Source organism: Coregonus lavaretus (genome assembly GCF_964263955.1).
Source record: "Coregonus lavaretus genome assembly, chromosome: 6".
Classification (NCBI taxonomy): domain Eukaryota; kingdom Metazoa; phylum Chordata; class Actinopteri; order Salmoniformes; family Salmonidae; genus Coregonus; species Coregonus lavaretus.
Window position 1 is genome coordinate 52334699 of NC_139993.1, and position 19323 is coordinate 52354021.

The following is a 19323-nucleotide window of genomic DNA, read 5'->3' on the forward strand; positions in this document are numbered from 1 at the left end:
TGCCCATCCAAGAAGGCTCAAGGTCACTGGCCACAGATAAAATGACATCAAATCACGTTATATCTACAGCAGCTTTCAAAATCTTAGCTTGCAAGCTAGCAGTCATCATCATGAATCAAGACGACAATCTACTAGCAAATCCTTTTTAATCCTTGTCATCTGAAGATAAATAATAAAGAAAAATTATAGATAAAACGGATTGGTGCTCATCGGCCATTGGACATAAAAATTACACAACAAGTAGGAAATCTCAAATTCAACAATGAATGGTTTAGAAGGAATCAGTGGCTAACTGCAAGCATTGCAAAGCAATCACAAGCCTGCTATTCAGTGGAGTGGGTGTGTGGTCCCAAGTCTGGGTTTAAGGGTCTCTTTTCCAAGATTAAAAGGATAAACATTCGACATTGGCCAAGGTGTCAATCCAGCATGACTTCTGCCGCGCTCAAAACTACTGGAAACTCAGAACTGGGAAATCTGATTTCAGTGAGTTCAAGACAACTGGGAACTCGGAATAAAACGAGCTCCGACTGGGAAAAAACGCTTTCAACGGTCATCCTACTCGGAATTGCAAGTTGGGAACTCTGCCTCTTTCTAGAGCTCCGACCTGAAGATCACTGACGTCATCATGATTCGACCTGTTTCTTTTTCCGAGTTCGCAGTTGTCTTGAAAGCACCATAAATCCAGAGAATGCAGACTTTAATGACAAAGTTTGATGACAGAATTTGCCCACGAAGGACTGCCGTGCCACCTTCCTGTTCAAGTGAGCACAGCACAACAAGGTGAGTCCAAAAATGTCTTGTATGCTGCTGCATAAATTATGTAATATGCCAGGGAGATATGTATACTGTAGCTAAGAAAGTAATACTAAGTGTATGTTGTGTAGTAAGCTGTTAGTGGCCCATGTGCCTCATCCTAATAATTTGGTCCCGTTTCCCCTCCTAATTTATCCCACTGTTCTGACTTGGTGGTGCACATGTAGCCTATAGCCTGTTTTAGAGAAATGTAATCATAGAATATTGTAAGCGCTTTCATTGTCTGCTTATATGCCCCCTATATTTATCCTACGGTTCTGACTTGGTGTACAGGGAGAATACTGTAAGAATGACCCATGTTCTTAATTCTGTCGCTGTACATTTCAAAAGTGCTGAACAAATAGTTATATTGACTACGTCCATGCTAGCTCGCTCATTAATGTCTTAATCGAAATTACGGATTGCCTCTTATCAGTGATGTAAAGTACTTAAGTAGTTTTTCTTGTACTTTACTTTACTATTTATATTTGACAACTTTGACTTTGACTTTACTACATTCCTAAAGAGAATAATGTGCTTTTTACTCCATACATTTTTCCTGACACCCAAAAGTACTCATTACATTTTTAAAATGCTTAGCAGGTCAGAAAACAGTCCAATTCACACACTTATCAAGACAACATCCCTGGTCATCTGGCAAACTCACTAAACACAAATGCCTTGTTTGTACATGATGTCTGAGTGTTGGAGTGCGCCCCTTGCTATCCATAAATAAAAAAAACTAGAAAATTGTACCGTCTGGTTTGCTTAATATAAGGAATTTGAAATTATTCATACTTTTACTTTTACTTTTGATGCTTGAGTATATTTTAGCATTTACATTTACTTTTGATACTTAAGTATATTTAAAACCAAATACTTTTAGACTTTACTCAAGTAGTATTTTATTGGGTGACTTTCACTTTTACTCTGAGTCATTTTCTATTAAGGTATCTTTACTTTTACTCATGTATGACAATTGGGTACTTTTCCACCACTGCCTCTTATCCGCTCGTCGTCCCCTTATGCCATAGTTTGTACATCTCAATTGTCAGTAGAAACCACATTTGTTTAAGCATGTCAGCCATATCAGCTATGTTTTATAAAAGGCAGTAAATGAGACTGAATTAACTGTTTCGCTGCCAGACAAGGCAACCATGGTAGCCAGGTGTAGCAGTGGTAAGGTGTTGGGACTGCTGTTGGGACTCTGCTATTGGGACAGCTTTATGTAGGCCCCAACAATGTGTGGGCACCGTTTGTCACTGTTATTGTGCAATTAATGTATTGTTTAGTGTTGTGTTGCGTTGTGTAGTGGGTTTGCTGGCATGCATTTATTTTCGCCCCACCAAGATTTACATGCTAAAATCGTCACTGTGTGTTAGTGATGCAGGGGTTGACTCACAACCTGGTTTCAGAACATTTCGTATTATTCTGTACATAAATCTGAGACACTCCATTTAGTGTGATGTGTTACATTTCGTATGGTATGTATTAATCTGTGGATGTCCATCACCCATTTTGTATGATATGTTACGAATTACAATTCGTATTATTTGTTGCGCATTTGCAAAACATACAATATGTTACTAATTTTCTAAACGTACTATATGTTACGAATTTGCTAAATGTATGATATGTTATGAATTCTAGCTAGGTGGCTAGGTGGCTAACGTTAGCTAGGCTAGGGTTTAGGGTTAAGTTTAGGAGTTAGGTTAAAATGTTAAGGTTAGGGTTAGGGGAAGGGTTAGCTAACATGCTAAGTAGTTGCAAAGTAGCTAAAAAGTTGTAAGTAGTTGGAAAGTTGCTAATTAGCTAAAATGCTAAAGTTATCCATGATGAGATTCTGTCTTGAGGTTTACGGATTTTCCTTTACTATGTTACATCTAGTTTATGAGACCAGGCTGTGACTTATAACCAGCAGTCCCAGCAGTTATATCTGCAGGGCAGGCAGGTGTATGGTCATTAAATATTGTGTGGATGAAGCAGGTTAAATAAAGAGAAAAACAATACATCAAAAATCCCTAAATGTATCATTCTTGTGCAATTTATATCTATAGGCTACATTGAGGTTTTTCTTTCATTATATTTAGGCTATCTGGCATTAGTGCATAAGCCTACGTTTTAGGGCCTAACTTTACACCGCCAAATAGCCTACACCCAATTGCCAAATGCTTTTGGGACCAGACAGAAAAAGTTTATGTCGATCCACTGAGGAAAAAAGGACAATGTCATAGTTTAATTCAACAAGAGAAAAGCTACGAAATGGAGAGTTGAAAATAAATAGAAGGTAATGTTTGGGAAAGATTTGGTGAAGTGGTAAAAGAGGATGATAGCAGTGCCTATGTTATGTGCGATGATTGTGACCCACTGGGCACATACTGGTTGAATTAACGTTGTTTCCACGTAATTTCAATGAAATTGCGTTGAACCAATGTTGAATAGACGTTGAATTGACGTCTGCCCAGTGGGGAGGTGCTATACAAATTTGACTGTCACAATATGGGGACTTCAAATAGGCCTATGGCAACTCAAGGGAACTGTTCAGATGGGTTACTTGGAAACTGAAATCTGGACACTGAAAATAGGTCTATAACCTCTCACAAAGCCTTAATATTAGACTACACCAATAAAATGATAGGCTACACCAAATGTAGGCTACATTTTGACTCGGGAACAGGAGTGAGAAATATGATTTATTTATTTCAGCATCTTGAGAGAACGTGAATGTGCTGTTAGGGACCATCTATAGAGGTGCTGTCTTTATCAGCATCAAAAAAGCTGATAGTATTTCAACCACATAAAATATGCATCCAAGCCGAACTGAAAACGTATCAGAAACATATTGGGTTGTTTTTCACAGCTTTATTATTTCCTTACAACTGGTCAAACTGAGGTCATTTGGACATTTTGCACAGAAAACCTTTCCCTTTTTTTGTTTTTGTTATTTAATTTTATCCCGTCCCTAAAAGTCTTTCCTCTGCGAAAGAAGCAGAGATGACAGAGAAAACTAGACTGAAGCATTCATTCTATCATTTATGACATTATTCTGGTGAGCAAGGGTTTCTTTTTTCTTCCAGGGCAACATAATGTATAATGACAGAAGAGAAGCTGCATGCATCTAATTATAGATACATTTACTAACAAACAGCCTACCAAAATGTCAGAAATTATAAGCAGAAACATATCTAAATTAGGCACACAAAATCCTGCACCCCCTGTCAAAAAATTGTTCCGCCTTCTCTGACTGTAGCCTACAGTGCATTGTCTATATTTGGGGGTTAGAGTTGGGTGAGGGCCTCAGATTTTCACTTTATCACATATAGTGGGGCGGTTGCGGATGGGTTATTAGCAATTGGGGGCGGGTGCGGTTGAAGAAACATCTGAGCCGCGCACCACTAGTATGTGTGGTGATGGAAAATCGATGGTGTACATCATCTCGGTACCAGTGTGGGCTAAATGTCTGTTGCTGAGCTCTGTCTGAAGAAGAAAAAATGCTGAAAGGAATAAAAAGGAGAGGGACGAAATGAAACAGTGCCAGAGACTCTAAACTCAGTGTGTGTGTGCATGTGCATACGCGCATGTGTGTGTGCGTGAGTGTGTACGTACGTGCATTTTACAGTAGGTAGATGAGTAGGAAACCCTCTCATCTCAGTCTGAGCTCAAATGGTCTCTCTTCATCTTCCTATCTGTATTGGTATTGATCTCTGCTGTATTCTCCTGGGGCTCCATTACTGGGAGATGAGTGGTTGTTCCCTGCTCCTACTGCTGTTGCTGCTGCTGCTAGATCTCCTCTACCTAGCTCAGTGTTAGTGTGTGTGTGGGGGGGTGGTTGTTTGTTTTTTGTTTAGATCAGCTCAGGGGTGGATTGGCCATCTGACAATTCTGTAAAATGCAGGATGGGCTCGAAATTTTTTGATGGGTGGGCTGGGTGAGCTGCAAGCGGCTCAGTCAAAGGCTCATGGGATTTTGTTTTGTTTTAATTGCGCAATTTCTCTGTTATACTAATCTATAATGAGCCTTTGACCCCCCCCCCCACCCCCCCCCGCTCTAAGACTGGCTGCCCCGGTTTTCTGGCTGAGCTGAGATCACGCAAACTCATATTCAAAGTCAAACACGGCATCAGCTAAGAGACCTGCTCCGACTCGGTCAACAGTTAGACATCCAAGATCATGGATCGTTAAAAAAACCCCGGAAAGGATGCCTATAAACATAGAAATAGCACATTCTACATTGTCACCTCACTCAAAACGTCCTATTTTTGGAGCAGCTAAAACCATGATTTGGTCAAACAGTAAAGTTCATTAGCCCCATGATTCCTGTAATGAAAGTGTCTGTCCTGCACCTGTGCCCTCGCTGGGGCCTGCAGCTGTGATGAGCGAGCCACTCTCCTCTTCCCCATGCGCTCGAGAGAAAAATGCGTTTGTTGTGTCGAGAAAACGTTGCTAATTATGCTGTGAGAACAAGGAAATCCGCTGACGCTGTACTTCGATCATAAAGGTTTATTCATAACAAAGGATTACAGCTTCAATTTATGGATGTCTGCAGACACCCGGAGAACAGCCGACCCAAATTCAAATATGCTATTCTCACCGTCCTTTGTCCCAAACCATAGTATATATCCTATGTAATCTGATATGGGTGTTTTCCCTACAGACCACTCCCAGGAGGTCACCTAACAGACTTCCTCTGCTTTCGGGTACTCCTATAGAACTGCTCTCCAGATGTCTCCCTGGGCCAAATCAACATTCTCTAAGCTACCATTTGCAAACATTAACTAAGTCATAATTCCTCAGATACTACACGTTCTAAACGTATAAAAAGCTTCGTCCCCTTGTCCCTGTCTCAGCTTTCTGTAGGTATAATTATTTATTTCTCAACTCTCAATATTCAGCTCAATAGCAACAATTTTACAACCAATATATCTGATATGGCTTTGAGATATGGAGCGGTGCGCTCGCGAAATGAGGACATAGGCCTATAGGTCTCATGGGTAGTAGCCTACAACTGCAAAGTATTTTTTAGGACATTACATTTACTGTTGTATGGATTCATGGCTACTAGCAGTGGGTATTATATTTAGAGTTAGCAATCTAGTTCATGTCTTTTTAGTTTCCACTTCTTCAGGTGTTGAACCCAAAATGAATTAGCCTATAATATCAGTTAGTGCACATAAAGATGAATGTAATTCAACTCTATAAAAAAAGAGAGGAAATTCTCGAGTCCTATTTTGACAGTAAAATATAGCAACTATAGTCTAATTGTTGACCCACAATTCATAACAATCACTGGATTAGGTTGCACATCAAAATGTGACCGACCGCCTCGATTCGGTCTTATGTAGCAACATTTGAAATTGTGTTTGGCTAAAAGTAGAAAATGGTATATCATACACTACAGTTGAGGAACAATGGGAAAGTAATTCTGCTTTGAAAGTTGATCAACTTGTAACCTCACTTTTGAGAAAATGGTCCTTGAATGTTTTGGTACCTACTGGAGAGCTCTTCTTTGTCTACACCCATTCAGCATCGTTCACACCCTCTTAAGCTTTAGCTCCACCCATCTCTTTAAGGATTCACATGTGAGGCTATGTACTAAACAACATTTACGTCATTTAGCAGACGCTCTTATCCAGAGCGACTTACAGTTAGTGCATACATTATTATTTTTTATTTTCATACTGGCCCCCCATGGGAATCGAACCCACAACCCTGGCGTTGCAAACGCCATGCTCTACCAACTGAGCTACCTCCCTGCCGGCCATTCCCTCCCCTACCCTGGGCCAATTGTGCGCCGCCCCATTGGTCTCCCGGTTGCAGCCGGCTACAGCAGAGCCTGGATTTGAACCAGGATCTCTAGTGGCACAGCTAGCACTGCGATGCAGTGCCTTAGACCACTGCGCCACTCGGGAGATACAAACAACCAAAGATTTCAAGACTAAAGGCTGGTTTATACTACGGGTCTGTTCGTAAATTTAATCTGGAGGGCCAGAGTGTGCTCTGGGTGTTCGTAAACTCAGAGCGTTGTCAGATTGGCCGTTCGTAAATTCAGAACGTTTCGCTCTCGGAGCATTCAGAGTGCACACTGGACGCTCTGGCCAAGGAGTAGGGTTGATCTGAGCGTTCTGACCTAACAACAGCAGTCAAGCACCCAAGCTAACTGGCTAATGTTGGCTAGCTTGCTAGCTACTTCCAGACACAAATGAGAGAACAGCTCACTCTGACCATTTTACTCGCCCTAGCAGAGCTGGTCAGGCTGTTATTATGTTCTCCGGAGCGTTGGTGACTGCAACTGTGCTGCTGGCAACAATTTAAATGCATTTTTTTGCCAAACGTTTACTTACACCGGCCATAATCAATGGGTGTTGAGTGTTCATAATTCTTCAGTTATTCTGCGCTCTGGCACACTCAGATGAGAGTGCTCTGAAATCGGAGTAGATAGCCAGAGCGAATCTACCAGCTACATCTATCGACAGTTGTTGCAGTCACATCATAAACATTCTATTGAAATAGTTACTTGCATAGTGGAGTCTTTTGTTCAGACATGTAGTCCCGTGTAGTTCCGTGTAGCTCAGTTGGTAGAGCATGGCGTTTGCAACGCCAGGGTTGTGGGTTCGATTCCCACGGGGGGCCAGTATGAAAATGTATGCACTCACTAACTGTAAGTCGCTCTGGATAAGAGCATCTGCTAAATGACTAAAATGTAAAATGATGTAGCTAGCTAGCTAAACAATGAACCATAATCCCAACTCATAATGTTACTACCCTGCATGAATCTGCAGGTAGCTAACAAACCACGTTCAATGTTAGCTAGCTAACATCAGGCTATAACTAGCAATGCAAATGGCTCTGAGATACAAATAATATTACTACACAGATCATACACGTACTGTTAGTTAGCTAACAGTACACTTGAAATGAATTTCTGACAAAATTATAAACGTGTAATATCTGAAAATGTCGCTAGCTAGACTATCTTACCCGTATACATGGACACGCTTCTCCCTCTCTGTCACGGATGCCGTGCATGGGTGCCCTTAGTTTGAAGATGTAATCCGGAGACAGGTGTTTTATACAACAGCCTTCTGCGTATTCTCTTTTCGACGCCGTCTGCATATTTGCAATGAAAAGCCAGAATTTTCTCCATCTCCTTAGCTTTCACTGATTTCAAAACTCGGTCCACTACGTGATATCTTTCAAAAAAGCTGCGTCAGAAAGGATTACCTACACATACTGACCAGATCATGTTATAGACATGGCAGACCAATCCGAACTCAGCTCTCGGCATGTCCAGTCCACTCATTATCTCAGTCAATCATGGCTAGCGGGGAGGTTGTTGTCTTTTTCCGTGGCTAAACCAACAAGGCTCGTAATGTAACAATTTTACAGTGCCTTGCAAAGATATTCATCCCCCTTGGCGTTTTTCCTATTTGGTTGCATTATAACCTGTAATTTAAATTGAATTTTATTTGAATTTCATGTAATGGACATACACAAAATAGTCCAAATTAGTGAAGTGAAATGAAAAATATTACTTGTTTCAAAAAATTCTAAAAAATAAATAATGGAAAAGTGGTGCGTGCATATGTATTCACCCCCTTTGCTATGAAGCCCCTAAATAAGATCTGGGGCAACCAATTACCTTCAGAAGTCACATAATTAGTTGAATAAAGTCCACCCGTGTGCAATCTAAGTGTCACATGATCTGTCACATGATCTCAGTATACATACACCTGTTCTGAAAGGCCCCAGAGTCTGCAACACCACTAAGCAAGGGGCACCACCAAGCAAGTGGCACCATGAAGACCAAGGAGTTCTTCAAACAGGTCAGGGACAAAGTTGTGGAGAAGTACAGATCAGGGTTGGGTTATAAAAAAATATCAGAAACTTTCAACATCCCACGGAGCACCATTAAATCCATTATTATTACACTCTAGTCAGCAAATTGGATGTAGTCTATCACAGTGCCATCCGTTTTGTCACCAAAGCCCAATATACTACCCACCACAGTGACCTGTACGCTCTTGTTGGCTGGTCCTCACTACATATTAGTCGCCAAACCCACTGGCTCCAGGCCATCTATAAATCACTGCTAGGCAAATACCCGCTTTATCTTAGCTCATTGGTCACCATAGCAACACTGACCCGTAGTATGCGCTCCAGCAGGTATATCTCACTGGTCATCCCCAAAGCCAACACCTCCTTTGGCCGCCATTCCTTCCAGTTCTCTGCTGACAATGACTGTAACGAACTGCAAAAATCTCTGAAGCTGGAGACTCTTAACTCCCTCACTAACTTTAAGCATCAGTTGTCAGAGCACCTTACCAATCACTGCACCTGTACACAGCCCATCTGAAATTAGCCCACACAACTACCTCATCCCAATATTGTTATTTATTTTGCTAATTTGAACCCCAGTATCTCTATTTGCACATCATCTCTTGCACATCTATCATTCCAGTGTTACTGCACTATGGCCTATTTATTGCCTTACCTCCATAACTTGCTACATTTGCACACACTGTATATATATTTTCTGTTGTATTTTTTACTTTATGTTTTGTTTACACCATATGTAACTCTGTGTTGTTGTTTTTATCGCACTGCTTTGCTTTATCTTCGCTAGGTCGCAGTTGTAAATGAGAACTTGTTCTCAACTGGCTTACCTGGTTAAATAAAGGTTAAATAAAAAAAATTACAAAATACCCAAACCCTCACACTACCACCACCATGCTTGACCGTTGGTTCTTACTGTGGAATGCAGTGTTTGGTTTTCACCAGGCATAATGGGACCCATGTTATCCAAAAAGTTGACTCAAGTTTGCCAAAAAGCTCATGGAAGCACCTGGATGATCATTAAGACTCTTGGAAGAATGTTCTATGGACAGATTATACAAAAATGTAGAACTTTTTCAAGGCACTGTATAATCACATTTTCGTAGTGGCAGACATGTTTTTAAGATTTCCACACATGGGGAATTTATTTTAGCAGGGTCTGAAAAAAAATTGGCCTTTCATACAGTGGGGAAAAAAGTATTTAGTCAGCCACCAATTGTGCAAGTTCTCCCACTTAAAAAGATTAGAGAGGCCTGTAATTTTCATCATAGGTACACGTCAACTATGACAGACAAAATGAGAAAAAAAAAATCCAGTAAATCACACCAGAAACAAAATTGTAGACCTGCATCAGGCTGGGAAGACTGAATCTGCAATAGGTAAGCAGCTTGGTTTGAAGAAATCAACTGTGGGAGCAATTATTAGGAAATGGAAGACATACAAGACCACTGATAATCTCCCTCGATCTGGGGCTCCACGCAAGATCTCACCCCGTGGGGTCAAAATGATCACAAGAACGGTGAGCAAAAATCCCAGAACCACACAGGGGGACCTAGTGAATGACCTGCAGAGAGCTGGGACCAAAGTAACAAAGCCTACCATCAGTAACACACTACGCCGCCAGGGACTCAAATCCTGCAGTGCCAGACGTGTCCCCCTGCTTAAGCCAGTACATATCCAGGCCCGTCTGAAGTTTGCTAGAGTGCATTTGGATGATCCAGAAGAGGATTGGGAGAATGTCATATGGTCAGATGAAACCAAAATATAACTTTTTTGTAAAAACTCATCTCGTCGTGTTTGGAGGACAAAGAATGCTGAGTTGCATCCAAAGAACACCATACCTACTGTGAAGCATGGGGGTGGAAACATCATGCTTTGGGGTTGTTTTTCTGCAAAGGGACCAGGACGACTGATCCGTGTAAAGGAAAGAATGAATGGGGCCATGTATCGTGAGATTTTGAGTGAAAACCTCCTTCCATCAGCAAGGGCATTGAAGATGAAACGTGGATGGGTCTTTCAGCATGACAATGATCCCAAACACACCGCCCGGGCAACGAAGGAGTGGCTTCGTAAGAAGCATTTCAAGGTCCTGGAGTGGCCTAGCCAGTCTCCAGATCTCAACCCCATAGAAAATCTTTGGAGGGAGTTGAAAGTCCGTGTTGCCCAGCGACAGCCCCAAAACATCACTGCTCTAGAGGAGATCTGCATGGAAGAATGGGCCAAAATTCCAGCAACTGTGTGTGAAAACCTTGTGAAGACTTACAGAAAACGTTTGACCTGTGTCATTGCCAACAAAGGGTATATAACAAAGTATTGAGAAACTTTTGTTATTGACCAAATACTTATTTTCCACCATAATTTGCAAATAAATTCATAAAAAATCCTACAATTTGATTTTCTGGATTTTTTTTCTCATTTTGTCTGTCATAGTTGACGTGTACCTATGATGAAAATTACAGGCCTCTCTCATCTTTTTAAGTGGAAGAATTTGCACAATTGATGGCTGACTAAATACTTTTTTTCCCCACTGTAAATGCATTTCATGCAATTCTACGTAATTTACACGATTGAAGACATAAAAAAAAATATATAATACCACACAAATGGCCAAATGCAGGCTGCTGTGCAACACGCTATTCAGGTAGGATGCAATTTTGGAACTTTGTTTATAAAAATAGTTGTATTTATAATAATTTGTTTTATCATTATTATTATTTTATATAATTGTCATTATTGTAGGCCTATTTAATAATCTAAACCAGTTCTTTAAATATGCTGTGTATGGGTATGGTAGGCACTAGCCTTTCTTGGTAATTGCTGCAAAATACCCTGTTCTAAACCTTTGTGAAGGTTTAAACTAGTTCGCAAGTGTTTTGTTTCATTCTGTTGAGCAATTTTCTTTGGCCAAATTAAGTTCCAACTGTAATGTTGTGTTTGACGCGATGAAATATCCTGCTCATATTTTCTCTGAAAACAATGGCTTTACTTACTTTTGATATTACCCTAATAAAGTTTAGAAACGTTTGGTGTGGTGTGTACATTAGCATATTACACTGCAGGCCTATGATATGAAGGCACTGCGCACCAGTGCTCCAACTGACTCCGACAGTTGAACTTGAGGTGAGGAAGAATGTATTAGGCCTACAAGAGTTACTCCTATAATCTAATTCAGAATCCATGGAAGGGGATGGCCCCAAATTGCGTTCCCTCGCTAAAAATGTTGGGTTCCCTCGCAAAAAGTTTTGCGTTCTCTCGCAAAATGTTTTGCGTTCCCTCGCAAGAAGTTAGCTAGCTAGTAACCTCATCCCCAGACTATTGCACACAGCGCATTTGGGCGGAAGTCTCTGGGAACTAGACTAGCTAGCTACATTCACAACCAAGAGGACATAGACAAAAAGTCTTAGGTAAGTGTCCTTTTTGTCTTGTAATTTCACATTTGGAAGGTGCATTGAAACAATTAGCTAGCATGATTATATAATTTCTAGCACAGCCAACTAGCTAGCTAGCAAGCTATATGAATAATGCACTGGAATGAGCTCCTCTCATGGGGATCACTATGGTAGATAGTTTTAACTAGTCTCAAGAACTAGCAAGCCCCTATCTGAGAATGTCCAACTTGTCGAGCATTCTACTCAATACATTGTCAATGAGTGCTGATTTAATCCAAAGTGCATTACAGTGGCTTAGAGATACAATAACATTTCAAAAGGATGCAAATAATTAGTAGGAAAACCTTTTCTCATAATTTTGATGTTGCCAGATTTACTTTATATGCAAAATAACGTTAGCTAGCTACCGGATATTTTTGACAAACTTTGCTAGCTAATGACAACATTACCATCTGTCTAAAATAAATTTGACAACATGATAATAATTGCAAAGTTGTTTCCTACTAAACATTTGCCTACTTTAGCAATGTCATATTCCAGGTCACTATAGTGTAATTTAGACAAAACAGTCGTGGTGGTGGCCACTGGAGGGCAACTTTACTGGAGCACATGTAGGAAGTAATCCTCATGAAGTTCATCTACAACAGTTGATACAAGTAGGTATCCCATATTAGGTGCTACTACAGTGCTAGCTAAATACAGTGGGGAGAACAAGTATTTGATACACTGCCGATTTTGCAGGTTTTCCTACTTACAAAGCATGTAGAGGTCTGTAATTTTTTATCATAGGTACACTTCAAATGTGAGAGACAGAATCTAAAACAAAAATCCAGAAAATCACATTGTATGATTTTTAAGTACCTAATTTGCATTTTATTGCATGACATAAGTATTTGATACATCAGAAAAGCAGAACTTAATATTTGGTACAGAAACCTTTGTTTGCAATTACAGAGATCATACGTTTCCTGTAGGTCTTGACCAGGTTTGCACACAGTGCAGCAGGGATTTTGGCCCACTCCTCCATACAGACCTCCAGATCCTTCAGGTTTCGGGGCTGTCGCTGGGCAATACGGACTTTCAGCTCCCTCCAAAAATGTTCTATTGGGTTCAGGTCTGGAGACTGGCTAGGCCACTCCAGGACCTTGAGATGCTTCTCTCCTTAGTTGCCCTGGCTGTGTGTTTCGGGTCGTTGTCATGCTGGAAGACCCAGCCACGACCCATCTAATATGTTGCAGTCGTCCTGTCCCCTTTGCAGAAAAGCATCCCCAAAGAATGATGTTTCCACCTCCATGCTTCACGGTTGGGATGGTGTTCTTGGGATTGTACTTATCCTTCTTCTTCCTCCAAACACGGCGAGTGGAGTTTAGACCAAAAAGCTCTATTTTTGTCTCATCAGACCACATGCCCTTCTCCCATTCCTCCTCTGGATCATCCAGATGGTCATTGGCAAACTTCAGACGGGCCTGGACATGCGCTGGCTTGAGCAGGGGGACCTTGCGTGCGCTGCAGGATTTTAATCCATGACGGCGTAGTGTGTTACTAATGGTTTTCTTTGAGACTGTGGTCCCAGCTCTCTTCAGGTCATTGACCAGGTCCTGCTGTGTAGTTCTGGGCTGATCCCTCACCTTCCTCATGATCATTGATGCCCCACGAGGTGAGATCTTGCATGGAGCCCCAGACCGAGGGTGATTGACCGTCATCTTGAACTTCTTCCATTTTCTAATAATTGCGCCAACAGTTGTTGCCTTCTCACCAAGCTGCTTGCCTATTGTCCTGTAGCCCTTCCCAGCCTTGTGCAGGTCTACAATTTTATCCATGATGTCCTTAAACAGCTCTCTGGTCTTGGCCATTGTGGAGAGGTTGGAGTCTGTTTGATTGAGTGTGTGGACAGGTGTCTTTTATACAGGTAACGAGTTCAAACAGGTGCAGTTAATACAGGTAATGAGTGGAGAACATGAGGGCTTCTTAAAGAAAAACTAACAGGTCTGTGAGAGCCGGAATTCTTACTGGTTGGTAGGTGATCAAATACTTATGTCATGCAATAAAATGCAAATGAATTACTTAAAAATCATACAATGTGATTTTCTGGATTTTTGTTTTAGATTCCGTCTCTCACAGTTGAAGTGTACCTATGATAAAAATGACAGACCTCTACATGCTTTCTAAGTAGGAAAACCTGCAAAATCGGCAGTGTATCAAATACTTGTTCTCCCCACTGTAGGTAGGTAGTACATGTACATATTGATTTGCAGTACTAATTCATTATTCACTAATGTACAGGGTCCACTTTGACCCAAGATAACAATCAAGCCTAAGAACTTACAAAAAGTAAGATCATAATGAATACTATTATATACAGTGCCTTCAGAAGGTATTCAGACCCCTTGACTTTTTCCACATTTTGTTATGTTACAGCCTTATTCTAAATAAAAAAGTATACCAGTTTCATTTAAGGACCAAAGGATTGACAGCCGTCCCATATAGATTGCATAATAGTTGGGAAGATATTTTTTATGTACCGATTCCATGGCATAGTGTTTATGAACTGATACGCAAAACGACGCCAGATTCAAAACATAGAATTTTTCAATTTAAATTATTATACAAAATTCTTGCTACCAATAGAATGATATTTATATGGGGATACAATCTTTCCAGCTCTGCAGATTTTGCTGCGAAGAGACAGAATCTGATTAGATAATTTGTTTTGGTACTGTCCATTTGTAGCTTGTTTCTGGTCACAGGTCCAGGAATGGCTGAAGGATTGCAATATTTACCTGGAGCTAACCCTGCAGATAGCATTACTGGGTGATCTGAAAAGTCATAGTCAATCGATCAATAATATAATAATACTTTTAGCAAAAATGTTTATTTTCAATGTACAATCTGTAGAAACAATGAGAATAGAAGGGTTCAGAACTTTTGTGAAACATCACAGTACAGTTGAAAAATATATGGCAAATACAAATCCAATATGGATGGTGTTAAGAGATAGATGGGATGTATTGAATGGAGCTGAAGGATGGGACTAATAACAACTAACAACAACTAAGAACAACAAGAAAACTAATGTAAAGCATACTGTGTCCATAATAAGTATATAGGTTATAGGTTGAGAGCTTTTGTGAAAGAGCACAGTTAGAAAGATATGGCATATAGAAGCAAACCGGATGGACATCATCAAAATGATCGGAGAGGTTGAGGGTAGAGGAAGTTCAGGAGTAAAAACAAACAAAATAGAATTATTGTAAAATTGACTGTGTCCATAAAATGTATATAGTATGTATAAGCTGGAAGTAGAGGCCTAAGCATTGTTGTTCACTAGTTTACTCCAATTAGGGGAGGGGTGGTGGGGTTGGAAAGTAATAAAGGGAAATATTTTTTTTTTAAGGATATGTACAGTGGGGAAAAAAAGTATTTAGTCAGCCACCAATTGTGCATGTTCTCCCACTTAAAAAGATGAGAGAGGCCTGTAATTTTCATCATAGGTACACGTCAACTATAACAGACAAAAATAGATTTTTTTTCTCCAGAAAATCACATTGTAGGATTTTTAATGAATTTATTTGCAAATTATGGTGGAAAATAAGAATTTGGTCAATAACAAAAGTTTCTCAATACTTTGTTATATACCCTTTGTTGGCAATGACACAGGTCAAACGTTTTCTGTAAGTCTTCACAAGGTTTTCACACACTGTTGCTGGTATTTTGGCCCATTCCTCCATGCAGATCTCCTCTAGAGCAGTGATGTTTTGGGGCTGTCGCTGGGCAACACGGACTTTCAACTCCCTCCAAAGATTTTCTATGGGGTTGAGATCTGGAGACTGGCTAGGCCACTCCAGGACCTTGAAATGCTTCTTACGAAGCCACTCCTTTGTTGCCCGGGTGGTGTGTTTGGGATCATTGTCATGCTGAAAGACCCAGCCACGTTTCATCTTCAATGCCCTTGCTGATGGAAGGAGGTTTTCACTCAAAATCTCACGATACATGGCCCCATTCATTCTTTCCTTTACACGGATCAGTCGTCCTGGTGAAGCATGTTTCCACCCCTATGCTTCACAGTAGGTATGGTGTTCTTTGGATGCAACTCAGCATTCTTTGTCCTCCAAACACGACGAGTTGAGTTTTTACCAAAAAGTTCTATTTTGGTTTCATCTGACCATATGACATTCTCCCAATCCTCTTCTGGATCATCCAATTGCACTCTAGCAAACTTCAGACGGGCCTGGACATGTACTGGCTTAAGCAGGGGGACACGTCTGCCACTGCAGGATTTGAGTCCCTGGCGGCGTAGTGTGTTACTTATGGTAGGCTTTGTTACTTTGGTCCCAGCTCTCTGCAGGTCATTCACTAAGTCCCCCCGTGTGGTTCTGGGATTTTTGCTCACCGTTCTTGTGATCATTTTGACCCCACGGGGTGAGATCTTGCGTGGAGCCCCAGTTCGAGGGAGATTATCAGTGGTCTTGTATGTCTTCCATTTCCAAATAATTGCTCCCACAGTTGATTTCTTCAAACCAAGCTGCTTACCGATTGCAGATTCAGTCTTCCCAGCCTGGTGCAGGTCTACAATTTTGTTTCTGGTGAAGAAGTTACAGGTCTGTGAGAGACAGAAATCTTGCTTGTTTGTAGGTGACCAAATACTTATTTTCCACTATAATTTGCAAATAAATTCATTAAAAATCCTACAATGTGATTTTCTGGAAAAAAATTCTCAATTTGTCTGTCATAGTTGACGTGTACCTATGATGAAAATTACAGGCCTCTCTCATCTTTTTAAGTGGGAGAACTTGCACAATTGGTGGCTGACTAAATACTTTTTTCCCCCACTGTAAATGTGTATGTATATGTATTTATATGTATGTATGTGTATATGTATCTGTATGTATGTATATACAGTGGGGAGAACAAGTATTTGATACAATGCCGATTTTGCAGGTTTTCCTACTTACAAAGCATGTAGAGGTCTGTAATTGTTATCATAGGTACACTTCAACTGTGAGAGACGGAATCTAAAACAAAAATCCAGAAAATCACATTGTATGATTTTTAAGTAATTCATTTGCATTTTATTGCATGACATAAGTATTTGATCACCTACCAACCAGAAAGAATTCCGGCTCTCACAGACCTGTTAGTTTTTCTTTAAGAAGCCCTCATGTTCTCCACTCATTACCTGTATTAACTGCACCTGTTTGAACTCGTTACCTGTATAAAAGACACCTGTCCACACACTCAATCAAACAGACTCCAACCTCTCCACAATGGCCAAGACCAGAGAGCTGTGTAAGGACATCAGGGATAAAATTGTAGACCTGCACACGGCTGGGATGGGCTACAGGACAATAGGCAAGCAGCTTGGTGAGAAGGCAACAACTGTTGGCGCAATTATTAGAAAATGGAAGAAGTTCAAGATGACGGTCAATCACCCTCGGTCTGGGGCTCCATGCAAGATCTCACCTCGCGGGGCATCAATGATCATGAGGAAGGTGAGGGATCAGCCCAGAACTACACGGCAGGACCTGGTCAATGACCTGAAGAGAGCTGGGACCACAGTCTCAAAGAAAACCATTAGTAACACACTATGCCGTCATGGATTAAAATCCTGCAGCGCACGCAAGGTCCCCCTGCTCAAGCCAGCGCATGTCCAGGCCCGTCTGAAGTTTGCCAATGACCATCTGGATGATCCAGAGGAAATATGGGAGAAGGTCATGTGGTCTGATGAGACAAAAATAGAGCTTTTTGGTGTAAACTCCACTCGCCGTGTTTGGAGAAAGAAGAAGGATGAGTACAACCCCAAGAACACCATCCCAACCGTGAAGCATGGAGGTGGAAACATCATTCTTTGGGTATGCTTTTCTGCAAAGGGGACAGGACGACTGCACCGTATTGAGGGGAGGATGGATGGGGCCATGTATCGCAAGATCTTGGCCAACAACCTCCTTCCCTCAGTAAGGGCATTGAAGATGGATCGTGGCTGGGTCTTCCAGCATGACAACGACCCGAAACACACAGCCAGGGCAACTAAGGAGTGTCTCCGTAAGAAGCATCTCAAGGTCCTGGAGTGGCCTAGCCAGTCTCCAGACCTGAACCCAATAGAAAATCTTCGGAGGGAGCTGAAAGTCCGTATTGCCTAGCGATAGCCCCGAAACCTGAAGGATCTGGAGAAGGTCTGTATGGAGGAGTGGGCCAAAATCCCTGCTGCAGTGTGTGCAAACCTGGTCAAGACCTACAGGAAACGTATGATCTCTGTAATTGCAAACAATGGTTTCTGTACCAAATATCAAGTTCTACTTTTCTGATGTATCAAATACTTATTTCATGCAATAAAATGCAAATTAATTACTTAAAAATCATACAATGTGATTTTTTGGATTTTTGTATTAGATTCCGTCTCTCACATTTGAAGTGTACCTATGATCAAAATTACAGACCTCCACATGCTTTGTAAGTAGGAAAACCTGCAAAATCGGCAGTGTATCAAATACTTGTTCTCCCCACTGTATGTATATATATATATATATATATATATATATATATATATGTATTTGCGAGAGGAAAAAACATATGGGGGAATCGAAGTGATGCAGACAATTACATTGTTGGAAGTTACAATCTATCTGCAATATTAAAGCTTTTAAAAAAGAAGAACGCCGCCAGCCGAAGTAGGTGCCAAGTTTATCAACATGCAACGCTCTACTGACCGAGGTAGACTATGCTTTGAGTAGCAACTGAATTACAGGCAGTTAGGCAGGCAGAGACACATACTCACATTTGACTTGACCTTATATTGACAGCACTCTACTCACAGGTACCCCCCTCTCCCTTCCCTTCCCATCCATCTCCCTTTTTCCACCTTAGGTGCCACGTGGTCTCCCATCTCCTTAATAGTGTCCTTAGCTGGACGCCACCGCATAACCTCTTGGTCTAGCCAGGTGAATCAAGAGCTTCACCCCAGTCCGGCTTTGGCTTCCAAGTGGTTTACAGTTACAATCCCTTTTGCTTCCTCCCACCTTAACCTCTTAAGGATCGGACAATTTTTTTCAATTTTCGCCTAAAATGACATACCCAAATCTAACTGCCTGTAGCTCAGGACCTGAAGCAAGGATATGTATATTCTTGATACCATTTGAAAGGACACACTTTGAAGTTTGTGGAAATGTGAAATTAATGTAGGAGAATATAACACATTAGATCTGGTAAAAGATAATACAAACAAAAAAACATGGGATTTGTATTTATTTTTTTGTTCTATCATCTTTGAAATGCAAGAGAAAGGCCACAATATAATATTGCAGTTTAGGCGCAAT